This window comes from Macaca nemestrina, chromosome 8, assembly GCF_043159975.1.
Source record: "Macaca nemestrina isolate mMacNem1 chromosome 8, mMacNem.hap1, whole genome shotgun sequence".
NCBI classification, from domain to species: Eukaryota; Metazoa; Chordata; class Mammalia; order Primates; family Cercopithecidae; genus Macaca; species Macaca nemestrina.
Genome location: NC_092132.1, coordinates 97902893 through 97930276, shown reverse-complemented (window position 1 = coordinate 97930276; position 27384 = coordinate 97902893). Strand labels below are relative to the sequence as shown.

Here is a 27384-nt window from a genome sequence, read left to right as displayed (position 1 = left end):
TATACTGCAGTCTGTCTCACATAATATGTCATGTCTGGCTTTCAACAACAAAAAATTACTAGGTATTCTAAAAGACAAATAAATCACAGTTTGAAGAAACAGAACAAGCATTAGAACCAGACTCAGATTTTGCAGAGATGTTAGAATTAATCAGACTAAGAATTTTTTTAATTCCTAAGATTAATATGCTGGGGGCTTTAAAGGGAAGATTGGACAAACAGGCAAGAAAAGGTGGGTAAAGGAGAGAGATGGAAACCCTAGGAAAGATCGAAAGGAAATCCTAGAAACCAAAGGCACCATAATGGAAGTGAAGAATGCCTTCAATGGACTCATCAGTAGACTTGGACATGGCCACTGAAAGAATTCGTGAGCTTGAAGAAATGTCAACCAAAACTTCCAAAACTAAAATACAAAAAGAAAAAAGAGTAAAAGAAAAAAACAGAACATAATATTCAAGAACTGTGGGACATTTGCAAAAGGTATAGCATACATGTAATGGGAGTACCAGAGGAGAGGAAAGACAGGAAGTCAAAAAAAGAATTTTTCCAGATTAATGATATGTTCCAAACCATAGATTCAGGAAGCTTAAACAGCAACAGGATAAATAAAACAATATCTAAAACAAAATCTATACTTAGGCATGTCATACTTAAACTGCAGAAAATTATAGACGAATAAAAAACACCAGAGGGGGAGCTGGCAGAAACATACCACCTATAGCGGAAGAAGGATAAGAATTACGTCAGACTTCCCTTCAGAAATCTTGCACACTAAAAGATGTAGCACAATATTTAAAGTATTAAAGGAGGCTGGGCCTAGTGGCTCAGGCCTATAATCTTAACACTTTGGGAGGCTGAGGCAGGAGGATCACGAGGTCAGGAGATCAAGACCATCCTGGCTAATATGATGAAACCCTATCTCTACTAAAAATACAAAAAGTTCGCCGGGCATGGTAGCACACGCCTGTAATCCCAGCTACTCGGGAGACTGAGGCAGGAGAATCACTTGAGCCCAGGAGGTGGAGGTTGCTATGAGCCGAGATCGCACTGCTGCACGCCTGGGCAACAGAACGAGACTCCATCTCAAAAAATAAATAAATAAAATAAAAAATAAAAGTAAAGTATTGAAGTAGAAAACTCACCAACTTAGAATCCTATATCTAACAAAAATATCCTTCAAAGGACAGAAAAATAAAACACTAGCCCAGACAAAAACTGAGACAATTTGTCAATACTAAGGCTACCTTGCAAGAAATGTTAAAAGAAATTATTTAAAAGGAAGGAAAATAATATAGGTCAGAAATGGAGATCTATATAAAGAAAGGAGGATTATAAGTGAAGGAATAAATGTAGGTAAAATAAAACCTCAGTTGATCTAACAGATAAGTTAGTTTAAAATAAAGCTAAAATGCATTCAGTGGTCATAGTTCATGTATAAATGAAATGAATGACAGCAATATTATAAGAGATACAAGGAGGAATTAGAAATATTTTGTTATTGTAAAGTACTTGTGCTACCCGGGAAGTGGCATAGTGTTATTTAAAAGTGGACTTGAATTACTTTTAAATGCATATCAAACTCAAGAGGAACCACATAAAAAAGTAAAAAAGGAAGTACAATCATATATCACTTAATGATGGGGATATGTTCTGAGAAATGCATTATTAGGTGATTTCATCATTATGCAGACATCATAAGGGCACTTACACAAACCTAGGTGATATAACCTACTACACATTGAGGCTGTATGGTATAGACTACTGATCCTAGGCTACATACCTGTACGGCATGTAACTATACTGAACACCATAGAACACTGTAACAAAATGATAAATATTTGTGTATCTAAACATATCTAAATGCAGTGGCTCATGTCTGTTAATCCCAGCACTTTGGGAGGCTGAGACAGGCAGATCACTTGAGGCCAGGAGTTCGAGACCAGCCTGGCCAAAATGGTGAAACTCCAGCTGGGTGTGGTGACACTCGCCTGTACTCCCAGCTACTCAGGAGGCTGAGGCACAAGAATCACTTGAACCTGGGAGGTGGAGGTTGCAGTGAGCTGAGATCGGGCCTCTGCACTCCAGCCTGGGTGACACAGCGAGACTGTGTGTCAAATACAAAACAAAACACCTTTAGAACCATGGTGTCAGAAAAAAAATAAACATATCTAAACATAGAAAAAGTACAGTAAAACTATGGTATAAAGGTTAACAATGGTGCCTCTCTATAGGGCACTTACCTGGAATGGAACTTGCAGGACTGGAAGTTGTTCTGGGGTCGGGGGCCGTCAGTGAGTGGTGAGGGAATGTGAAGGTATAGAACATTACTGTGCACTACTGTAGACTTTATATAAACGCTGAACACTTAGGCTACACTAAATTTATAAAAAAGCATTTCTTTAATAATAAATTAACCTTAGCTTACTGTAACTTTTTTACTTCATAAACTTAATTTTTCTTTTTTATCTTTTTGTAGTAATACTTGGCTTATAACACACATAGTACAGTTGTACAAAATTATTTCAAAAATATTTTTATATCCTTATTTTAAAAATTTTTTCTATTAAGACAAAATTTTTTATAACTTTTTTTTTTAAGAGGCAAGGTCGTGCGTCCCCCGGACTGAAGTGCAGTGGCGCAGTCATGGCTTACTGCAGCCTCAAACTCCTGGGCACAAGTGACCCTCTCACTTAAGCATTCCAAGTAGTTAGGACTCCAGGCATGTGCCACCTCGCCCAGCTACTTTTTAAAAATGTTCTTTGCTGTGTTGCCCAGGTTGGTCCCAAATTCCTGGCACAGGTGTTCTTCCCACCTTGGCCTCCCAAAGGGATTGCAGGCATGAATTACTGTGCCCAACCTTTTTAAAAAACTTGTAAAGCTTTTTTGCTAAAAACCGAGATACACAAACATTAACCTAGGCCTACACGGGGTCAGGATCATCAATGTCACACTGTCTTCTGCCTCTACAACTTGCCCCACTGGCTGGCCTTCATGGGCAATAATGTGAATGGAGCTGTCATTTCCTATGACAATTCTTTTCTTCAGGAAAACTTCCTGAAGGACCTGCCTGAGGCTCCTCTTCAGGAGATGTCATTCCTTTTAGAAATATATCCATGATGGATCAGTTGGTTTGTTGCTTTATCATCATAGATTTGCTTATAAGCAGAGAACACACCGTGAACATTCCTCAACATTAATGAAAATCTTTTAGTACTGGGGTTTATGTTTTCAGAAGACTTTTTAAGGAGCGTATTGAGGTCTGTAAAAGCTTCTGCTAAACCCTTCACTGGGAATTTTCTTGGGGATTCTACTTCTGTTTCTTCTCCTGCAGTTTCCTTTTCTCTTACCTCTTCTTGATGTATGCATTCCTGTTCCAGTTCCAAGATTCTACTTCTGTTTCTTCTCCTGCAGTTTCCTTTTCTCTTACCTCTTCTTGATGTATGCATTCCTGTTCCAGTTCCAAGAAAGCCTTATTAGTCAGTTTCTCAGGACAACATCACTAGGCGGTAAGAATCTTTCAGCACCGTGATAATCTTAAGGGACCACTGTCATATATGTAGTCTGCCATTGACTGAACCACCATTATGTGGCATACAACTAAAATTATTACATTAAGAGAAGAAAAAAATGGAATCATATAAAATGGCCAATTAAAACTATAGGGAGAAAAAGTGGAATACAATAACAGAAAGAACAAGGGCAAATAATAGACGACAGTAACAAATAGATATTAGTCCTGCTATATCAATAATTGCTTTAAAGATCAGTGATCTGAACTCTAATTAAAAGACAAAGATTGTCAGAGTGGAATTTTTTTTTTTTTTTTTTTTTTGAGGCAGAGTTTGGTTATTTTGTTTCCCAGGCTAGAATGCAATGGGTCGGCTCACTGCAACCTCCGTCTCCCAGGTTCAAACGATTCTTCTGCCTCAGCCTCCCAAGTAGCTGAGGTTACAGGCATGTACCACCATGCCTGGCTAATTATATATTTTTAATAGAGAGAGGGTTTCTCCATGTTGATCAGGCTGGTTTTGAACTCCTGACCTCAGGTGATCCACCTGCCTTGGCCTCCCAAAGTGCTGGGATTAGAGGCATAAGCTACCATGCCTGGCCCAGAGTGGATTTAAACAAAAATAAAACTCAACTACAAGATGCCTATAAGAACCTCATTTTAAATATAAAAACACAGATAGGGATGCTAACATTGATCAAAAGAAAGCTGGAGTACCTATATTAATTTCAAACAAAGCCAACTTTAGAGCAAGAAAAATTATCAAAGATAAAGAGGGAGCATTACATAATGAAAAAGAGGTCAGTTCTCCAAGATGATGTAACAGCCCTTAATGTGTATTTATGTGACAACAGATTTAAAACACATGAGGCAAAAAAACTGATAGAACAGCAAAGAAAAATATACAAAACCACTATTACAGCTGGAGACTTCAGCACTCTTTTGTAAGTAATTGATAGATCCAGCAGGCAGAACTCAATAAAGTCGTTGTTGAACTGAACAGCACAATCAACAGAATCTAATTTACATTTATAGAATACTTGATTCAACAGCAGCAGAATATACATTCTTCTCAAGCTCATGCAAAACATTCACCAAGGCAGACCAAATTCTGGACCATAGAACACACCTTAACAAATTTAAATGATAAGATCATACAGAATATGTTTCAGACCATAATGGAATTAAATTGGAACTCAGTAACAAAATACTTGGAAGTTAAACAGTACACTTCTAGCACACATCAAGAAATCTCAAGAGAACTTTAAACTATTTTAACAAAGTGAAAATGAAAATGCAACATAATCAAATTTGTAAGTTTCAGTGAAAGCAGTGTAAAGAAAATTTATAGCATTGAATGTACACAATAGAAAAGAAAAAATATTTAAATCAGTAAATCTAAACTTCCACTTTAGGAAACCAGAAAAAGAAGAGTGAATTAAATCTAAATAGAACAAAATAATTTTTACCAATAATAAATAAGATAATAAAAATTCTCAACTCAAAGTAGATTAAAGAATTAAACGTAAAATCCCAAACTGTAAAAACCCTGGAAGACAACTTAGGTAGTACCATCCTTGACATAGGAATGGGCAAAGATTTCATGAGAAATATACCAAAAGCAGTCACAACAAAAGCAAAAACTGACAAGTGGGATCTAACTAAACTAAAGAGCTTCTGCACAGCGAAAGAAACTCAAAGGAGTAAACAACCTACAGGGTGGGAGAAAATATTTGCAAACTATGCATCTGACAAAGGTCTAATATCCAGCATCTATAAGGAACTTAAATTTACAAGAGAAAACCCCATTAAAAAGTGGGTAAAGGACATGAATAGACACTTCTCAAAACAAGACATACATGTGGCCAACAAGCATGTGGGGAAAAAAAACCCTCAACATCACTGACTATTAGAGAAATGTAAATCAAAACCACAGTTACATACCATCTCACACCAGTCAGAATAGCTATTAAAACGTCAGAAAATAACAGATGCTGGCGAGGCTGCAGAGAAAAGGGAACCCTAATACACAGTTGATAGGAGTGTAAATTAGTTCAACCATTGTGGAAAGCAGTATGGTGATTCCTCAGAGCTAAAAGCAGAACTACCATTTGATCCAGCGATCCCATTACTGAGTCATAACGGTTTGGCTCTGTGTCCCCACCCAAATCTCACCTTGAATTGCAATAATCCCCGCGTGTCAAGGGCGGGACTAGGTGGAGGTAATTGAGTCGTGGGGGCCATTTTTCCTGGGCTGTTCTAGTGATAGTGAGTGAGTTCTCATGAGATCTGATGGTTTTGTAAGTGACTGGTATTTCCCCTCCTGGCACTCATTCTCTCTCCTGTTACCCTGTGAAGAGGTGCCTCCCACCATGATTGTAAGTTTCCTGAGGCCATCCAAGCGTGGGAGCAGGTGGAGGTAATTGAATCATGGGGGCCATTTTTCCTATGCTGTTCTAGTGATAGTGAGTGAGTTCTAATGAGATCTGATGGTTTTGTAAGTGACTGGTATTTCCCCGCTGGCACTCATTCTCTCTCCTGCTGCCCTGTGAAGAGATGCCTTCCACCATGATTGTAAGTTTCCTGAGGCCATCCCAGCCATGCAGAACTGTGAGTCGATTAAACCTCTTTTCTTCATAAATTTCCCAGTGTTTGGTGTTTGTTCATAGCAACATGGTAACAGACTAATACAGTGTGTATATACCCAGAGGAATATAAATCATTATACCATAAAGACACATCCATGTGAATGTTTATTGCAGCACTGTTCACAATAGCAAAGACATGGAATCAACCTCAATGCCCATCAACAGTAGACTGGACAAAGAAAATGTATATATACACCATGGAATACTATGCAGCCATAAAAATGAACAAGATCATGTCTTTTGCAGGAACTTGGATGGAGCTGGAGGCTCTTATCCTTAGTGAAGTAACACAGGAACAGAAAACCAAATACCACATGTTCTCACTTATAAGTGGGAGCTAAATGATAAGAACTTAAGAACACAAAGAAGGAAACAGCAGACACTGGGGTCTACTTGAAGTGGGAGGGTTGGAGGAGGGAGAAGAGCAGAAAAGATAACTGTTGGGTACTGGGCCTAATACCTGCGTGGTGAAATAATACATACAACAAACCCCCATGACACATGTTACCTCTGTAACAAACCTTCACATGTACTCCCAAACCTAAAATGAAATTGAAAACAGGAAATTAGAGAAAATCAACAGGAAAAAAAAAAAAAAGCTGGTTCTTTGAAAGATTAATAAAATTGATAAATGTGGAGCCAGATTAAGAGAAAAGAAAAAAAGACAGAAATTACTAATATCAGAAATGAAAGAGTGACCATTACTACTGATCCCATAGATACTAAAAGGATAATAAAATAATATTTTGGAAAACTGCCCACAAATTCATTAACCTAGTGGAAATAGACCGATTACGTGAAAGACACACTCTACCAAAACTCGTACAAGGAGAAGCAGATAATCTGAATAGACCTGCATTTATTAAAGAAAATCAATAATAACCTTTCCACACAGAAAGCACCAGACTCAAATGGGTTCACTAGTAAATTTTACCAAACATTTAGGGCAGAAATTATACCTATTTTTTACAGTCTCATCCAGAAAATAGAAGCAGAAGGAATACTCTATAATCCTTCCCAGAAAATAGAAACTTAAGGAAACACTTAAGCACTAAGTGCAGGAGCAAGACAAGGAGGGATGCCCTTTTCACCACTCACAGATTGTGAGGGATGAAATAAAGCTGTCCTTATTTGCAGATAACAAATAACTAATTCTGTGAGGCTAGTATTAAAAATCAGGCAAAGACATTATAAGGAAGGAAAACTAAGGACCAGTGTCTCTCATGAATGTAGATACATAAATATTTAACAACATATTGACAAATCAAATCTAACACATATAAAAAGAATTATCTACCTTGACCAAGTTTACCATTCAAAAAACAATTAATGTAATACATCACACCAACAGGCTAAAGAAGAAAAATCATATCTTATGAATAGATGGAAGAAAAGGATTCGACAAAATCCAATACCCATTTTTGATGTTTAAAAAAAAGGTCAGCAAACTAGCAATAGAAGACACATCCTCAATTTGTTAAAGAACCTCTTCTAAGAAACCTGCAGCTGACATCATACTTAATGGTGAGAAACTAGATGTTTTCCCACTAAGAACAGGAGCAAGACAAGGAAGAATGCCCTTTTCACCACTCACAGATTGTGAGGGATGAAATAAAGCTGTCCTTATTTGCAGATAACATGATTATGATTATGTATGTAGATATCCCAGAGAATCACCAAAAAAATTTCTGACCTAGGAAGTGATTATAGCAAGGCTGCAGAATATGTTAACATGTAATAGTTACTTATATACTAGCAATGAACAATTGGAGAATAAAAACAATGCCATTTACATTTGCATCAAAAAATCAAACAGGTATAAATCTAAATATATGTACATATAAAACATCTACCTGAAGAAATGTACAAAATTCTGATGAAGAAATCAAAGAAGAGCTAAACAGTATATTCCATGTTCATAGATAAGAAGACTCAATGTTATTAAGATATCAGTTCTTCCCAACTTGATCTGTAGATTTGGTGTAATTCCAATCAAAATGCCTTTAAGTTATTTCATGGTTATCAACAAACTGATTCTAAAGTTTCTGTTGAAATGCAAAATACCTATAATAGCCGACTCAATACTGAAAGAGAACAAGGAGAACTGACATTATCCAACTTCAAGAATTATTGTAAGCAAGGCAGTGATACAGGCAAAACAATAGCCAAATAGGTCAATGGAACAGAATATAGAACAAGAAATTGACGTAAATATAGTTAATTGATCTTTGACAAAGAAGCAAAGGAAATTTAATGGAAAAATAATCTTTTCAAGAAACTGTGGTGGAACACCTGATCATCTACATGAAAAAGAATGAATTTAGACACAGGTCTTACACCAAAAAGCAACTCAAAATGAAACGTAGACCTAAATGTAAAATGTGAAACTATAAAACTAGAATATAAGATAGAAGAGAATCTAGATGACTTTAAGTTTGGCAATGACCAAAGGCACTATCTGTTAGAGAAAAAGTTTACAAGATGAACTTTGTTAAAATTTTTAAATTCTGCTCTGTAAAAGATACTGTTAAGACAATGCAGACAAGCCACGGACTGGGAGAAAGTCTTTACAAACACATATCTTGTAAAGAACTTGTACTCAGAATATACTAAGAACTTTTAAAACTCAGTAAGAAAACAGACAACCCAATTAAAAAATTAATAAAAGCTCTGAACAGACAACTCAGTAAGGAGATGTACAGATGGCAGATAATCACATTAAAAGATGCTTAACATCATATGTCATTAGGAATTGCAAATTGAAACAGCAATGAGATACCACTAGACATGTATTAGAATGGCTAACAGCCAAAACACACAATACCAAATGTAGGGAAGGATATGGAGCAACAGAACTATCATTCATTGCTGATGGAAATGCAAATTGGAACAGCCACTTTGGAAGGCAGTTCAGCACTTTCTTACAAAAATACACATATTACCGTATGATCCAGCAATTGCACTTTTTGATATTTATCCGAATAATTGTTGAAAACATATCTATACAAACCTGCACATAAATGCTTATAGCAGCTTTATTCATAATTTCCCAAAACTTGGAAGTAACTGAGATGTCTCCAGTAGGTGAATAGATAAACATACTGGTGCTTATTCATCCACACAATAGAATATTACTCAGTGACAAAATGAAATGAGCTGTCAAGCCATGAGAAAATATAGAGGAACCTTAAATGTGTATTGCTAAGTGAAAGGAACCAATCTAAAAAGGCTGCATGCGGTATAATTCTAACTGTATGACATTCTGGAAAAGGCAAAACTATGGAAATATTAAAAAGATCCGTGGGGTTTAGAGGGAGGGAGAGATGAATAGGTGGTGGACAGGGTATGTTTAGAGCAATGAAACTTCTGTATGATACTGTAATGGTGGGCATGTACCATTATACATTTGCCAAAACCCATAGACCTGTAGAACAGAAAGAGTGAACCCAATGTAAACTATGAACTTTACTCAATAATGTGTCAATATTGGCTGACCAGCTGTAATAAATATATCACATTAATGCAAGATGTTAATAGGGAAACTGAGATAGGTGAGAGGGTATGTGGGAACTCTCAGTATTTCTGCTTAATTTCTTCATAAACCTAAAGCTACTCTAAAAATTAGTGTATTTTTTAAAGAATGAAAAAACAGGGCCGGACATGGTGGCTCACACCTATAATCCCAGCACTTTGGGAGGCTGAGGCAGGCAGATCATTTGAGGTCAGGAGTTTGAGACCAACCTGGAAACATGGTGAAACCCCATCTCTACTAAAAATACAGAAATTAGGCGTGGTGGCTTGCGCCTATAATCCCAACTACCCAGGAGGCTAAGAAAGGAGAATTGCTTGAACCTGGGAGGCAGAGGTTGCAGTGAGCTGGGATCGTGCCACTGTATTCCAGCCTAGGCAAAAGAGCTAGACTCTGTCTCAAAAAAAAAAAAAAAAAGAATAAAGAAAAAACAGGAGTTCCCAGAGGTTGCTGAGAAGATTAACTTTGGAAGGAGAAAATACTATGAAAGTAAATTAAGGCTGGGCATGGTGGCTCACGCCTATAATCCCAGCACTTCGGAAGACCAAGGCAATAGGTCAGCTGAGGTCAGGAGTTCAAGACTGGCCTGGCCAACATGGTGAAACCCCGTCTCCACTAAAAATACAAAAATTAGCTAGGGTGTGGTGGTAGGTGCCTGTAGTCCCAGCTGCTAGGGAGGCTGAGGCGAGAGAATTGCTTGAACCTGGAAGGTGGAGGTTGCAGTGAGATGACATCACGCCACTGCACTCCAGCCTAGACAACAGAGTGAGACTCTGCCTCAAAAAAAAAAGAACTAAGTAAGTTAATGTTCATTGTCAAAGACTGCTGTTTTTCTGTCTCAGTTTTGAGCTTCTTTATTCTGGTCCTAGTAATTATATTTAATATTTGAGTTTTCAGTTTTTGCCTCTATAAATTTGATATAGCTGTCTGTCTTGCTTTATAAAATAGAGAGTAAACCAAAGCCTTCAAAAGGAAATTTATATAAATTGAATCATATTTTTTCTCTTTATGAATAGATTTATTTTTTTCCAATAATAAGGGCAAGAAATGATTATTGTGGGATATTTGGTTTGGTTTGGTTTGGTTTTCTTCTTCTTTTCTTTTTTTTTTTTAAGACGGAGTCTCATTCTGTCACCCAGGCTGCAGTTCAGTGGCACGATCTTGGCTTACTGCAACCTCTGCCTCCCAGGTCCAAGTGATTTTCCTGCCCCAGCCTCCCAAGTAGCTGGGATTACAGGCACCCGCCACCACGCCCAGCTAATTTTTGTATTTTTAGTAGAGACAGGGTTTCACCAGGTTGGCCAGGCTGCTCTCGAACTCCTGACCTCAGGTGATCTACCTGCTTCAGCCTCCCAAAGGGCTAGGATTACAGACGTGAGCCACCACACCCGGCCTATTGTGAGATATTTGAAAAAAAAAATGCTGAGAGATGTAATAGATAAAGAGACTAGAAACTATCCATTACTGCACTAGCAGAGATTAACCTTTTTAAAAATATATTAAGATTTTATATACTGGTAATTTTTTTCCTTACCAGCACACCATCATACGTAAGTACTTTCTTACATTATTAAAAGGCAAAGAAGAGATAGTGGGTATGCAGTGCCCAGAGTGAGGCCACCTCTCTTAGCCAGACAAGGACCACATGGGGCCCATCCTACCTGGGGCTCAGGGCAGTGCTGAGACTTTTCAGTGCTATTGATTACTATATTTCACTTTAAAAGATAAATGGCATCTCATTTTAATTTGCATTTTTTAAATTAAAGAGATTGAACACTTTTTCAAGCATTTCATATGTCCTTTTTTGTGGTTTTTCTGGCCATGTCCTTTGCCCACTTGACGTTTTTCTAATCCACTTATATAAATGCTTTATAAATCAAGACTTGTGTCCAACAGGGGACTGTATTCAGTCTTGGGAAGTGGGGTTTGGTGCATACCTGACAATCTTAAGGCCCTTCACTTTTTTCCTAAAAAAAATCCCCTTTTCCCAAGGGACGCTATCAGATGGTGGTTTGAGTGCTTATTGTGGGACCTGCAGTCTTAGGACTGTCTGCTAGCAGCTGGGTTCCTCTCCTTCCAAGGTGGGAAGCTGACCTGGCCTTTCTAGTTCATGGATTAGGGATTGGACCAGCTTCCTTCTTATCCTAACCCAACTTTTAAAGAAAGAAGTAAAAATATACTGTGGCCCTGAGAGAGAACAAATAAGAGGAAAACGGAAGCACAGTTGTGCTGAATTTATTGTTCCAAGTTGACTGTGTTATTCCCCCACATTATGCTTGATAGGAGGTAAATAAACCCTTGGAACTTGTGTAGTTTACAGTTTGAGGGACTGTGCTGAATTTGAATTTGAATTCTAAACACTTTCTTGAATAATATCATGAGAAGGTTATAAGGCTAACTTAGGACCAAAACTTCTAATGAAACAAGCAATAAAACTGTTCTCTCGATTTCTCCTTTGATGGAGAGTGGGTAGGCCGGCCTGAAGCATAGGGGAAAATAAATATTGATGTCATCCAAAAACTATTTGCTAACTTTTTGTATTCAAGTAAGTGAAAAGGAAAATAAAAGTGGTTATTTTAATTTACTTTTGAATTTTGTTTTAAAAGTATCCTTGTTACTACAGGGATATTTTCAAAAAATATTTTTTGAAAACTTATTTTACCAAGAAAGGCATTCAAAAAAATACATAATTGCAAAACGACAATAAAATATTTTGTCCCCCAGGCACATTCTGGAAACCCCAGTCAAATCAGTTACACACATGCACTTGCTCTCTCTCCTGATCAAATGAAGGTCTACAAAGTCTCAAGAAGAAACTGCAGCAAAGTTTTCTTAATTAAGGGAGAAATTTTCTGTAAGCAATGTCATCTTAACTGTCATTTTCTTTTTTCTTTTTTTTAATCTCTATCTGATATCCCCATGTACACGAGGGATTAACTTTCATTTTCTAATGACTAAGATTGTGAAAGAGAAAATTCTGGGCTGGGTGGGTGGTTGCCAACCATTTGTTATTTTATGGGTACCTGGATGAGGGTTGTAGTGAATGTAACCAGAGGCAAATCCGAGGAGACCCTGTGAGTGCCCAGAGTTGCTGTGAGTGACTGGAGAGTGATAAGGAATCAGAGCAGAGATTTCTGAAGGGGGAAAGCTGACATTAAAGAAGAGTTACCACTCCCTTGGAATACCTGTCCCACTGGTTTCTAATTCAGATTCCACACAGCAGCTAAGGATTTTTTTTTTTAAATAAAAGTAAATCAACGCACTTCCCCTGCTTGAAAATCTTTCAATTAATGTATACACCTGGAGCTAATGAGAGGAATCCAAGTGCAGAGATTTTTATTTTTTATTTATTTATTTTTTGAGACGGAGTCTGGCTCCATAGCCCGGGCTGGAGTGCAGTGGCCGGATCTCAGCTCACTGCAAGCTCCACCTCCCGGGTTTACGCCATTCTCCTGCCTCAGCCTCCCGAGTAACTGGGACTACAGGCGCCCGCCACCTCGCCCGGCCAGTTTTTTGTATTTTTTAGTAGAGACAGGGTTTCACCGTGTTAGCCAGGATGGTCTCGATCTCCTGACCTCGTGATCCGCCCGTCTCGGCCTCCCAAAGTGCTGGGATTACAGGCTTGAGCCACCGTGCCCGGCCCAAGTGCAGAGATTTTTAATTAAACTTTTTATTTTGAGGTAATTGTTGATTCACATGCAGTTGTGAAAAGTAATACAGAAAGATCCTGTGTATCCTTTACCCAGTTTCCACTAAGGGAAATATCTTGCAGAACTGTATAAAAACCAGATCTTGTTATGAGTGTAGTCAAGATATAATAGTTTCAACACCAAAGGATCCTTCCTGCCACTCTTTATAGGCATACTATTTTCTTCCACCTTCCAGAACCCCTAGCAATTGCTAGTCTATTTTATGTTCTTATTATTTTGCATTTCAATAATGCTATGGAAATGGAATCATAGTTTGTAATCTTTTGAAATTGGCTTTTTTCACTTGGGATCATTTTCTGGAGATTCATCCCAGTTGTTGCATGTATAAGTAGTTACTTTTTACTGCAGAGTGGACATCCATGGCATGGGGGTATATCAGTTTATTTAACTATTCACCCATGGAAGGACGTCCAACTTATGAATAGTACTGGTATGAATATTTGTCTACAGGTTTTTGTGTGAAGATAAGTTTTCACTTTTCTGGGATAAATATCCAAGAGTGCAATTGCTGAGTCCTATAGTTGTTGCATGTTTAGTTCTTTTAGAAACTGCCAAGCTGGTTTCCAGAGTGGCTGTTTCATTTTACATTGCCACCAGTAATGTGTGAGTGATGCAGTTTCTCCATACCAGCATTTGATGTTGTCACTATTTTTTAATTTCTATTCTGATAAGTAGGTAATGATATCTCATTGTGATTTTAATGTGCATTTCCCTAATGCTTGTCAAGTGAAGAATCATGTGGTTCAAAACATTGGAAAGGAGAGCTTTATTTCTCATAAAGGGTGGCACACCAAAGGCTGGGAAATGTAGCCTTTGGCAAAAGCTGAGAAAAAGCAATTTAAGGTAGGAAAGCCTAACACAGGTACTTATGCCCAATGGGTTGGCTAAGTATACATATTCAATAAGCTATAGAAGGAGTCATGAAGATTTATGAAAAAAGCACAACTGAGCTTCATGCCTCTTCATAGGTCACATGTTCAAAAAATGATGGCATTAGCATGATGCAGGGATGGAGTTTTTGGCCCTCTGGCATCAAAAGGTGAAACAGAGGACCTGAAAACCCTCATAGCACATCCTATGCTAGTCAGTCAGAACTGGTCCAGAGATATGGTGGTCAGTTTTTAGGAAGGGATGCGTTGTCAAGCTGGTGGGCCGTCACATCAAAACTTCAAAGAGGGAGAGGGAGCCTGGTTTTGGCCTCAGATAATTGGCTGAAGGCGATAAAGGAATGAATCATCTGTTTCTTGTTTTCTAGAGTTGGTTTCCACTTACTCCTTAGGAAAGAATTCTGGTTAAAGGTTAATAAGGAGGGAGCATACTGAGGCGTAACCAACCTCTTATCCTATCACGGCCCGGGACTTCGTTTTTTAGGGTTTCTCTGGGGTCCCTTTGGCCAAGAGGGTTCTGTTCAGTTGGTTGGGAGGCTTAGGGTTTTATTTTTATTTTTCATGCTAATGGCATTAAGCATCTTTTCATGTGCTCATTCGCCATTTGTTTATCCTCTTCAGTGAAATAGGTGTTCGTGATTTTTGCTCATTTTCTAATTGGATTGTTTGCTATTGTGAAATTTTGAAGGTTCTTAATATATTCTAGATACTAGTACTTAATTGCAATCTCTAGCTTATATTTTTCATACCTTCTCAACGAGGTCTTTCCCAGAATGTTTTAATTTTAATGAAGTTCAAAGTACCAGTTTTTCCTTTTATGAATTGTATTTTTGATGTCAAGTCTAAGAACTCTTCACCTAGCTGTAAATCCAAGATTTTCTCCTATGTCATTTTGTATTTATGATCTGTTTTGAGTTACTTTTCATATAAGGTGTGAGACTTAGGTGGAAGGTTTTGGTTTTTCTGTTTTTTTGCCTGTGGGTGTCCAGTTTCTCCACCATTTGTTGAAAAGGACATCTTTCCTTCAATGAATTGCTTTTGCACCTTTGTCAAAAATCACATAGATTTATTTATGGGTGTTCTGTTCCATTGATCTTTGTGTGTGTTTCTTTGTACATCACACATTCATGACTACAGAAGCTGTATGTCTTGAAATCAGGTTCATAGCACTTTATTCTTCTCTTTCAAAATTGTTTTAGCTGTTCTAGTTCCTTTGCCTTATCACATAAATTTTAGAGTAATTTTATTTCTACAAAAAAATTTTCTGGAACTTCAATAGGAATTGTGTTAAATGTATATTATTTTGGAAAGAATTGAACTACTAATTATATGACATAATGAAGTCTTTCAGTTCATGAACATAGTATGACTCTTCATTTGTTTGATTCTTCTTTTATTTCTTTCTTTAGCATTTTGTAGCTTTAGCATACAACTCTCATAGTTGTTTTGTTAGTTTACACCAAAGTCTTTCTTTTTATCTTTTGTTGTTGTTGTTGTTGTTGTTGTCATCGAGATAGAGTCTCACTGTGTTGCCCAGGCTGGAGTGCAGTGGTGCGATCTCAGCTTACTGCAACCTCTGCCTCCTGAGTTCAAGCGATTTCCAGCTAATTTTTGTATTTTTAATAGAGATGGGGTTTCACCATATTGGCCAGGCTGGTTTCGAACTCCTGACCTAAGTGATTCTTTGGCCTCCCAAAGTGCTAGGATTACAGGTGTGAGCCACTGTGCCCGACCTTTTTTTCTTTCTTTTTCTGAAATCATAAAAAGTGTTGCTTTTTAAAATTTTGGTGTCCACGTATTCTGGTTCGCTATTATATAGAAATATAATTGATTTTTGTGTGTTGATTTTTGTGCCCTGCAGCCTTGCTGGACTCATTTATTAGTTTTAGAAGTTTTTTGTATATTCTTTCATAACTTCTACATAGACAATCATGCCATCTGTAAATAGGCTTAGTTTAATTCTTGTTCTCTGATCTGTACGCCTTTTCTTTCCTTTTCTTGCCTTATCGCACTGGCTAGAACTTCCAGTACTACACTGAATAAAAGAAGTGAGAATAGACATTCTGGCTTGTTCCTAATCTTAGAGGAAAGTTTTCAGTCTTTCCCCAATAAATATAATATTAACTGTAGGTTTTTTATAGATGTTCTCTAACTCAAATTGAGGAAATTTCCCTCAATTTCTAGTTTTCTGAGAAGTTTTAACGTGAGAGGGTATTTATTTTTGTCAAGTGGTTTTTCTGTATTGATTTATGTGATACGATTTTTTTCTTTATAATTTAATGTGGTACATTACATAGATTGATTTTCAAATGTCGAACTAGCCCTACATCCCTGGAATAAACTCGTCTAGGTTATGATGTATACATATATTTTACATATTACTGAATTTTATTTGCTAATATTTTGTTAAGGATTTTTACATCTATATTCATAAAGCATATTGGCCTGTAGTGTTCTTTTTGTACTCTTTTGTTTTGATACCAGGGTAATTCTAGGTTCATAAAATGGATTGGGAAGTATTCCCTTCTATTCTATTTCTTGGAAAAGATTATGGAGAATTGATACTAATTGTTGCCTAAGTGTTTGGTAGAATTCAATAATGAAAGTGTCTGAACCTGGATATATGTGTTTGGGAAATTTTGAAATCACAATATCAATTTACTTAGTAGTCATAGGGCTATTCAAATAATCAGCTCTGTATTGGCTGACTTGTGGTAGTTTGTATTTTTTTCAAGGAATTGGTTTATTTTACCTAACATGTCAAATTTTCTGTGCAGACCTGTCCATGATGTTCCCTTGTTATCCTTTTGATGTCTACATGGTCTGTAGTGCTATTCCCTTTTTTACTCTAGTTATTGGTAATTCGCATGTTCTTTGTTTCTGTGTCAGTCTTGCTAGACGTTTGTCAATCTTATTGGTCTTATCTGTGAACCAGGTTTGTTTCATGAATTTTCTTCATTTTAAATTTTCAGCTTCATTGATTTCTGCTCTAATCTATTATTTCCTTTTCTCAGCTTGCTTTGAGTTTATTTTGCTCTTATTTCTCTAAGTTCCTGGAGAGGGAGCCTAGATTATTGATTTGAACCTTTTCTCATGTACACATTTTTAAAATTTATTTTTATTAATCATGCCACATTATTTTTAATTATGTACAAAGATCTAATCTGTCACCCAGAGACCATTTCACCCACTGCTCTGTTTGGCTGCCAGTCTCTTGTCTCTCTCTTCAGCAATGGTGAGGCATATACCTTTCCTCGGAGAAGAGAAATTCATGGTTTGTTGCCTTTGCCAGTAGAAAAAATGTTGGAAAGCCGGGTGGCAAAGCTGTTGCCATTGGCATCTTTTATGTGAACCACATCAAAAGATCAAGGGTGCCTTTCTCTGTGGGTGATGACACCAATTCTTTCCAAGTTAGCACCTCCATTCACCATCCACAGGTTACCAGTGCCAAACTTGATGAAATCAGTGATCTTGTCAGTTTCCATTTCAGTCCTAATGGGATCATTCACCTTGATGGAGGGGATCAGGGTAGCAGATGATGCAAGCATCATGAGTCACCAGATGAGGGATTCTTTTTGTGCCCACGAAGATTTTTCTCACTTTGCACAATTTGTACTTGGGCTCCTCAGGTGTAATACGATGTACAGCAAAGCAACCCTTGGTATCATAGATGAGACGAAAATTCTCTCCTATCTAGTCAATGCCCATGACGTCTGTGAATCCAGTGGGATGGGTTGTATCAGTTTAAACATTGCCATTGATCTTAATGAACCAATGCATGCAAATCTTCTCTCTTTCTTTATATTTATTTATTTATTTGTTTATTTATTTATTTATTTATTGAGATGGAGTCTCGCTCTGTTGCCAGGCTGGAGTGCAATGGCGTGATCTTGGCTCACTGCAACCTCCGCTTCCTGGTTTTAATCAATTCTCCTGGCTCAGCCTCTGCCTCCTGAGTAGCTGGGATTACAGGCGCCCACCACCACACCCAGCTAATTTTTGTATTTTTGGTAGAGACACAGTTTCAACATGTTGGCTAGGATGGTCTCGATCTCTTGACCTCGTGATCCGCCCATATCGGCCTCCCAAAGTACTGGGATTACAAGCATGAGCTGCCATGCCTGGCCACAAATCTTCTTTACTTCATCTCCTGTCAAGGCATACTTAAGTCTGTTCTTTAGGAAAATGATGATGGGGAGACACTGTCAACTTCTGGGGACTGGTGGATGGACGATGAACAAACACACTGGGCAATTTAGCCAGCATCCAATGTTTTGGAGTTGCTACCCGCTTTAGATGCTGCTTGGGACCACCAGCCATGGCTGCATTAGGCACGGAAAGAGCTCATATATGCATTTAGCCCTATAAAATTCTTTTTTTTTCTTTTTTTTTTATTATTATACTTTAAGTTCTAGGGTACATGTGCATAACGTGCAGGTTTGTTACATATGTATACTTGTGCCATGTTGCTGTGCTGCACCCATCAACTCATCAGCACCCAACAACTCGTCATTTACATCAGGTATAACTCCCAATGCAATCCCTCCCCCCTCCCACCTCCCCATGATAGGCCCCGGTGTGTGATGTCCCCCTTCCCGAGTCCAAGTGATCTCATTGTTCAGTTCCCACCTATGAGTGAGAACATGCAGTGTTTGGTTTTCTGTTCTTGTGATAGTTTGCTGCGAATGATGGTTTCCAGCTGCATCCATGTCCCTACAAAGGACAGAAACTCATCCTTTCTTATGGCTGCATAGTATTCCATGGTGTATATGTGCCACATTTTCTTAATCCAGTCTGTCACTGATGGACATTTGGGTTGATTCCAAGTCTTTGCTATTGTGAACAGTGCCGCAATGAACATACGTGTGCATGTGTCTTTATAGCAGCATGATTTAGAATCCTTTGGGTATATCCCCAGTAATGGGATGGCTGGGTCATATGGTACATCTAGTTCTACATCCTTGAGGAATCGCCATACTGTTTTCCATAATGGTTGAACTAGTTTACAATCCCACCAACAGTGTAAAAGTGTTCCTATTTCTCCACATCCTCTCCAGCACCTGTTGTTTCCTGACTTTTTAATGATCGCCATTCTAACTGCTGTGAGATGGTATCTCATTGTGGTTTTGATTTGCATTTCTCTGATGGCCAATGATGATGAGCATTTTTTCATGTGTCTGTTGGCTGTATGAATGTCTTCTTTTGAGAAATGTCTGTTCATATCCTTTGCCCACTTTTTGATGGGGTTGTTTGTTTTTTTCTTGTAAATTTATTTGAGTTCTTTGTAGGTTCTGGATATTAGCCCTTTGTCAGATGAGTAGATTGCAAAAATTTTCTCCCATTCTGTAGGTTGCCTGTTCACTCTGATGGTAGTTTCTTTTGCTGTGCACAAGCTCTTTAGTTTAATGAGATCCCATTTGTCAATTTTGGCTTTTGCTGCCGTTGCTTTTGGTGTTTTAGACATGAAGTCTTTGCACATGCCTATGTCCTGAATGGTACTACCTAGATTTTCTTCTAGGGTTTTTATGTTATTAGGTCTAACATTTAAGTCTCTAATCCATCTTGAATTAATTTTCGTATAAGGAGTAAGGAAAGGATCCAGTTTCAGCTTTCTACTTATGGCTAGCCAATTTTCCCAGCACCATTTATTAAATAGGGAATTCTTTCCCCATTTCTTGTTTCTCTCAGGTTTGTCAAAGATCAGATGGCTGTAGATGTGTGGTATTATTTCTGAGGCCTCTGTTCTGTTCCATTGGTCTATATCTCTGTTTTGGTACCAGTACCATGCTGTTTTGGTTACTGTAGCCTTGTAGTATAGTTTGAAGTCAGGTAGCGTGATGCCTCGAGCTTTGTTCTTTTGACTTAGGATTGTCTTGGAGATGCGGGCTCTTTTTTGGTTCCATATGAACTTTAAAGCAGTTTTTTCCAATTCTGTGAAGAAACTCATTGGTAGCTTGATGGGGATGGCATTGAATCTATAAATTACCTTGGGCAGTATGGCCATTTTCACGATATTGATTCTTCCTATCCATGAGTATGGTATGTTCTTCCATTTGTTTGTGTCCTCTTTTATTTCACTGAGCAGTGGTTTGTAGTTCTCCTTGAAGAGGTTCTTTACATCCCTTGTAAGTTGGATTCCTAGGTATTTTATTCTCTTTGAAGCAATTGTGAATGGAAGTTCATTCATGATTTGGCTCTCTGTTTGTCTGTTACTGGTGTATAAGAATGCTTGTGATTTTTGCACTTTAATTTTGTATCCTGAGACTTTGCTGAAGTTGCTTATCAGCTTAAGGAGATTTTGGGCTGAGACAATGGGGTTTTCTAAATATACAATCATGTCATCTGCAAACAGGGACCATTTGACTTCTTTTCCTAACTGAATACCCTTGATTTCTTTCTCTTGCCTGATTGCCCTAGCCAGAACTTCCAACACTATGTTGAATAGGAGTGGTGAGAGAGGGCATCCCTGTCTTGTGCCAGTTTTCAAAGGGAATTTTTCCAGAGTTTGCCCATTCAGTATGATATTGGCTGTGGGTTTGTCATAAATAGCTCTTATTATTTTGAGGTACGTTCCATCAATACCGAATTTATTGAGCGTTTTTAGCATGAAGGGCTGTTGAATTTTGTCAAAAGCCTTTTCTGCATCTATTGAGATAATCATGTGGTTCTTGTCTTTGGTTCTGTTTATATGCTGGATTATGTTTATTGATTTGCGAATGTTGAACCAGCCTTGCATCCCAGGGATGAAGCCCACTTGATCATGGTGGATAAGCTTTTTAATGTGCTGCTGGATCTGGTTTGCCAGTATTTTATTGAGGATTTTTGCATTGATGTTCATCAGGGATATTGGTCTAAAATTCTCTTTTTTTGTTGTGTCTCTGCCAGGCTTTGGTATCAGGATGAGGCCAACATCAGCCCTATAAAATTCTTTCTCAGCACTGCTCTCACTTCTTCCCACCAATTCTGATATGTAATCTTTTCATTTTCATTTAGTTTAATGTTTTTTTTTTTTTTTAATTTCCTGAGACTTCCTGTTTGACCCATAGATATTTTGGAGTGTGTTGTTTAGTTTCCAAGTGTTTGGAAATGTTTCTGTCATTTTTCTCTTATTAATTAGAAGATAAGAAAAAGTAGCTTTTGCCTTAAATTAAAACTCAATAATTAATATGATAATGTATGGACTTGGGGTACATGAATTATACAGATGAAGTGAATTGATAATTACATATGCAGTGATTAAGTCTGCTATGCACATTAACACAAGGGAAGAAAATAGAATAAAGTAAATAGATGATATTTTAAGCTTTTTAAAGTAAAAATAGACTGAGTGTGGTGACTCACACCTGTAATCCCAGCACTTTGGGAGGCTGAGGCTGGTGGATCACCTGAGGTCAGGAGTTCGAGACCAGCCTGGCCAACATGGTAAAACCCTGTCTCTACTAAAAATACAAAAATTAGCTGGGCGTGGTGGCAGGTGCCTGTAATCCCGGCTACTCGGGAGGCTGAGGCAGGAGAATCACTTGAACCTGGGAGGCAGAAGTTGCAGTAAGCTGCGATTGCACCACTGCACTCCGACCTGGGCAACAGAGCTAAACTTCATCTCAAAAAACAGAACAAAAGGGAAAAGTAAGAATGATGAAAGGACTAATTAAAAATCATTTTAGGAGACAACTGGAAATATTCTTTCTTGTGTGTTTGAATATCCTCATTCCTCTTTTTGTTCATCTATTTATTTTTTTATTATACTTTAAGTTCTAGGGTACATGTGCACAACGTGCAGGTTTGTTACATATGTATACATGTGCCATGTTGGTGTGCTGCACCCATTAAATCATAATTTACATTAGGTATATCTCCTAATACTGTCCCTCCCCTCTCCCCCTACTCCACGACAGGCTCCAGTGTGTGATGTTCCCCACCCTGTGTCCAAGTGTTCTCATTGTTCAATTCCCACCTATGAGTGAGAACATGCAATATTTGGTTTTCTGTCCTTGGGATAGTTTGTTCAAATGATGGTTTCCAGCTTCATCCATGTCCCTACAAAGGACATGAACTAATCCTTTTTTATGGCTGCATAGTATTCCATGGTGTATATGTGCCACATTTTCATCATCCAGTCTATCATTGATGGACATTTGGGTTGGTTCCAAGTCTTTACTATTGTGAATGGTGCCGCAATAAGCATACGTGTGCATGTGTCTTTATAGCAGCATGATTTATAATCCTTTGGATATATACCCAGTGACAGGATGGCTGGGTCAAATGGTATTTCTAGTTCTAGATCCTTCAGGAGTCGCCACACTGTCTTCCACAATGGTTGAACTAGTTTACAGTCCGACCAGCAGTGTAAAAATGTTGCTATTTCTCCACATCCTCTCCAGCACCTGTTGTTTCCTGACTTTTTAATGATCACGATTCTAACTGGTGTGAGATGGTATCTCATTGTGGTTTTGATTTGCATTTCTCTGATGGCTAGTGATGATGAACATTTTTTAATGTGTCGGTTACTGCATAAATGTCTTCTTTTTAGAAGTGTCTGTTCATGGCCTTTGCCCACTTTTTGATGGGGTTGTTTGGTTTTTTTTTCGTAAATTTGTTTAACTTCTTTGTAGATTCTGCATATTAGCCCTTTGTCTGAAGGGTAGATTGTAAAAATTTTCTCCCATTCTGTAGATTGCCTGTTCACTCTGATGGTAGTTTCTTTTGCTGTGCACAAGCTCTTTAGTTTAATTAGATCCCATTTGTCAATTCTGGCTTTTGTTGCCATTGCTTTTGGTGTTTTAGACATGAAGTCCTTGCCCATGCCAGTGTCCTGAATGATATTGTCTAGGTTTTCTTCTAGGGTTTTTATGGGTTTAGGTCTAACATTTAAGTCTCTAATCCAACTTGAATTAATTTTTGTATGAGGTGTAAGGAAGGGATCCAGTTTCAGCTTTCTACATATATGGTTAGCCAGTTTTCCCAACACCGTTTATTAAATAGGGAATCCTTTCCCCATTTCTTGTTTTTGTCAGGTTTGTCAAAGATCAGGTGGTTGTAGATGTGTGGTATTATTTCCGAGGAATCTGTTTTGTTCCATTGGTCTATATCTCTGTTTTGGTACCAGTACCATGCTGTTTTATTACTGCAGCCTTGTAATATAGTTTGAAGTCCGATAGCGTTATGCCTCCAGCTTTGTTCTCTTGGCTTAGGATTGTCTTGGCGTGCAGGATCTTTTTTGGTTCCATATGAACTTTAAAGTAGTTTTTTCCAATTCTGTGAAGAAAGTCATTGGTAGCTTCATGGGGATGGCATTGAATCTATAAATTACCTTGGAGAGTATGACCATTTTCACGATATTGATTCTTCCTATCCATGAGCATGGTATGTTTTTCCATTTGTTTGTGTCCTCCTTTATTTCACTGAGCAGTGGTTTGTAGTTCTCCTTGAAGAGGTCCTTTACATCCCTTGTAAGTTGGATTCCTAGGTATTTTATTCTCTTTGAAGCTGTTGTGAATGGGACTTCATTCATGATTTGGCTCTCTGTTACTGGTGTATAAGAATGCTAGTGATTTTTCCACATTGATTGTGTATCCTGAGACTTTGCTGAAGTTGCTTATCAGCTTAAGGAGATTTTGGGCTGAGACAATGGGGTTTTCTAAATATACAATCATGTCATCTGCAAACAAGGACAATTTGACTTCTTCTTTTCCTAACTGAATACCCTTGATTTCTTTCTCTTGCCTGATTGCCCTAGCCAGAACTTCCAACACTATGTTGAATAGGAGTGGTGAGAGAGGGCATCCATGTCTTGTGCCAGTTTTCAAAGGGAAGGCTTCCAGCTTTTGCCCATTCATTGTGATATTGGCTGTGGTTTCGTCATAAATAGCTCTCATTGTTTGCATCACTACCTACCTTATTGAGAGTTTTTAGCATGAAGGGCTGTTGAATTTTGTTGAAGGCCTTTTCTGCATTTATTGAGCTAATCATGTGGTTTTTTTCTTTGGTTCTGTTTATGTGATGGTTTACATTTATTGATTTGCGTATGTTGAACCAGCCTTGCATCCCAGGCATGAAGCCCACTTGATCATGGTGGATAAGCTTTTTGATGTGCTGCTGGTTTCGGTTTGCCAGTATTTTATTGAGGATTTTCACATAGATGTTCATGAGAGATATTGATCTAAAATTCTCCTTTTCTGTTGTGTCTTTGCCAGGCTTTGGTATCAGGATGATGCTGGCCTCATAAAATGAGTTAGGGAGGATTCCCTCTTTTTCTATTGATTGGAATAGTTTCAGAAGGAATGGTACCAGCTCCTCTTTGTACCGCTGGTAGAATTCGGCTGTGAATCTGACTGGTCCTGGACTTTTTTTGGTTGGTAGACTATTAATTCTTGCTTCAATTTCAGAGCCTGTTACTGGTCTATTCAGGGATTCAACTTCTTCCTGGTTTAGTCTTGGGAGGGTGTATGTGTGCAGGAATTTATCTATTTCTTCTAGATTTTCTAGTTTATTTGCGTAGAGGTGTTTATAGTATTCTCTGATGGTAGTTTGTATTTCTGTGGGATCGGTGTTGATATCCCCTTTATCATTTTTTATTATGTCTATTTGATTCTTCTCTCTTTTCTTCTTCATTAGTCTTGCTAGCAGTCTATCAATTTTGTTGATCTTTTCAAAAAAGTAGCTCCTGGATTCATTGATTTTTTTGAAGGGTATTTTTTGTCGCTATCTCCTTCAGTTCTGCTCTAATCTTAGTTATTTCTTGCCTTCTGCTAGCTTTTGAATGTGTTTGCTCTTGCTTCTCTAGTTCTTCTAGTTGTAATGTTAGGGTGTCGATTTTAGATCTTTCCTGCTTTCTGTTGTGGGCATTTAGTGCTATACATTTCCCTCTATACACTGTTTTAAATGTGTCCCAGAGATTCTGGTATGTTGTGTCTTTGTTCTCATTGGTTTCAGAAAACATCTTTATTTCTGCCTTCATTTCGTTATGTACCCAGTAGTCATTCAGGAGCAGGTTGTTCAGTTTCCATGTAGTTGAGCGGTTTTGATTGAGTTTCTTAATCCTGAGTTCTAGTTTGATTGCCCTGTGGTCTGAGAGACAGTTTGTTATAATTTCTGTTCTTGTACATTTGCTGAAGAGTGCTTTACTTCCAACTATGTGGTCAATTTTGGAATAAGTGCGAGTGGTGCTGAGAAGAATATATCTTCTGTTGATTTGTGGTGGAGAGTTCTGTAGATGTTTAATAGATCTGCTTGGTGCAGAGCTGAGTTCAATTCCTGGATTTCCCTCTTGACTTTCTGTCTTGTTGATCTGTCTAATGTTGATAGTGGGGTGTTAAAGTCTCCCATTCTTATTGTATGGGAGTCTAAGTCTCTTTGTAAGTCTCTAAGGACTTGCTTTATGAATCTGGGTGCTCCTATATTGGGTGCATATATATTTAGGATAGTTAGCTCTTCCTGATGAATTGATCCCTTTACCATTATGTAATGGCCTTCTTTGTGTCTTTTGATCTTTGATGGTTTAAAGTCTGTTTTATCAGAGACTAGGATTGCAACCCTGCTTTTCTTTGTTCTCCATTTGCTTGGTAGATCTTCTTCCATCCCTTTATTTTGAGCCTATGTGTGTCTGTGCATGTGAGATGGGTCTCCTGAATACAGCAAACTGATGGGTCTTGACTCTTTATCCAGTTTGCCAGTCTGTGTCTTTTAATTGTAGCATTTAGCCAATTTACCTTTAAGGTTAACATTGTGATGTGTGAGCTTAATCCTGTCCTTATGATGTTAGCTGGTTATTTTGCTCATTAGTTGATGCAGTTTCTTCCTAGCATTGATGGTCTTTACATTTCGGCATGTTTTTGCAGTGGCTGGTACCGGTCGTTCCTTTCCATGTTTAGTGCTTCCCTCAGGAGCTCTTGTAGGGCAGGCCTGGTGGTGACAAAATCTCTCAGCATTTGCTTTTCTGTAAAGGATTTTATTTCTCCTTCACTTATGAAACTTAGTTTGGCTGGATATGAAATTCTGGGTTGAAAATTCTTTTCTTTAAGCATGTTGAATATTGGCCCCCACTCTCTTCTGACTTGTAGAGTTTCTGCCAAGAGATCCGCTGTTAGTCTGATGGGCTTCCCTTTGTGGGTAACCCGACCTTTCTCTCTGGCTGCCCTTAACATTTTTTCCTTCATTTCAACATTGGTGAATCTGATAATTATGTGTGTTGGAGTTGCTCTTCTCGAGGAGTATCTTTGTGGTGGTCTCTGTATTTCCCGATTTTGAATGTTGGCCTGCCTTGCTAGGTTGGGGAAGTTCTCCTGGATAATATCCTGCAGAGTGTTTTCCAACTTGGTTCCATTCTCCCCATCACTTTTCTGGTACACCAGTCAGGCGTAGATTTGGTGTTTTCACATAGTCCCATATTTCTTGGAGGCTTTGTTTGTTTCTTTTTCCTCTTTTTTCTCTAAACTTCTCTTCTCACTTCATTTCATTCATTTGGTCTTCAATCACTGATACCCTTTCTTTCACTTGATCCAGTTGGCTACTGAAGCTTTTGCATGTGTCACATAGTTCTTGTGCCATGGTTTTCAGCTCCATCAGGTCATTTGAGGTCTTCTCTACACAGTTTATTATAGTTAGCCATTCGTCTAATCTTTTTTCAAGGTTTTTAGCTTCCTTGCAATGGGTTCGAACATCCTCCTTTAGCTCGGAGAAGTTTATTACCGATTGTCTGAAGCCTTCTTCTCTCAACTCGTCAAAGTCATTTTCCGTCCAGGTTTGTTCCGTTGCTGGCGAGGGGCTGTCTTCCTTTGGAGGAGGAGAGGCGCTCTGATTTTTAGAATTTTCTGCTTTTGTGCTCTGGTTTCTCCCCATCTTTGTGGTTTTATCTACCTTTGGTATTTGATGATGGTGACATACCGATGGGATTTTGGTGTGGATGTCCTTTTTGTTTGTTAAGTTTTCCTTCTAACACTCAGGACCCTCAGCTGCAGGTCTGTTGGAGTTTGCTGGAGGTCCACTCCAGACCCTGTTTGCCTGGGTATCACCAGCAGAGGCTGCAGAGCAGCAAATACATTGCAGAACAGCAAATGTTGCTGCCTGATTCTTCCTCTGGAAGCTTCGTCTCAGAGAGGCACCCG

At 38.2% G+C, this 27384-nt stretch overlaps 1 protein-coding gene and 1 pseudogene across 9 annotated transcripts in view; one reads left to right on the top strand and one right to left on the bottom strand.

The window, feature by feature from the left end:
- The window catches only part of LOC105496910 (scaffold protein involved in DNA repair), a 477476-nt gene that overhangs the window by 269699 nt on the left and 180393 nt on the right, over positions 1-27384 (top strand). The gene's annotated exons all lie outside the window — the stretch shown is intronic.
- On the bottom strand, positions 17465-18601 carry LOC112429378 (small ribosomal subunit protein eS4, X isoform-like; annotated as a pseudogene).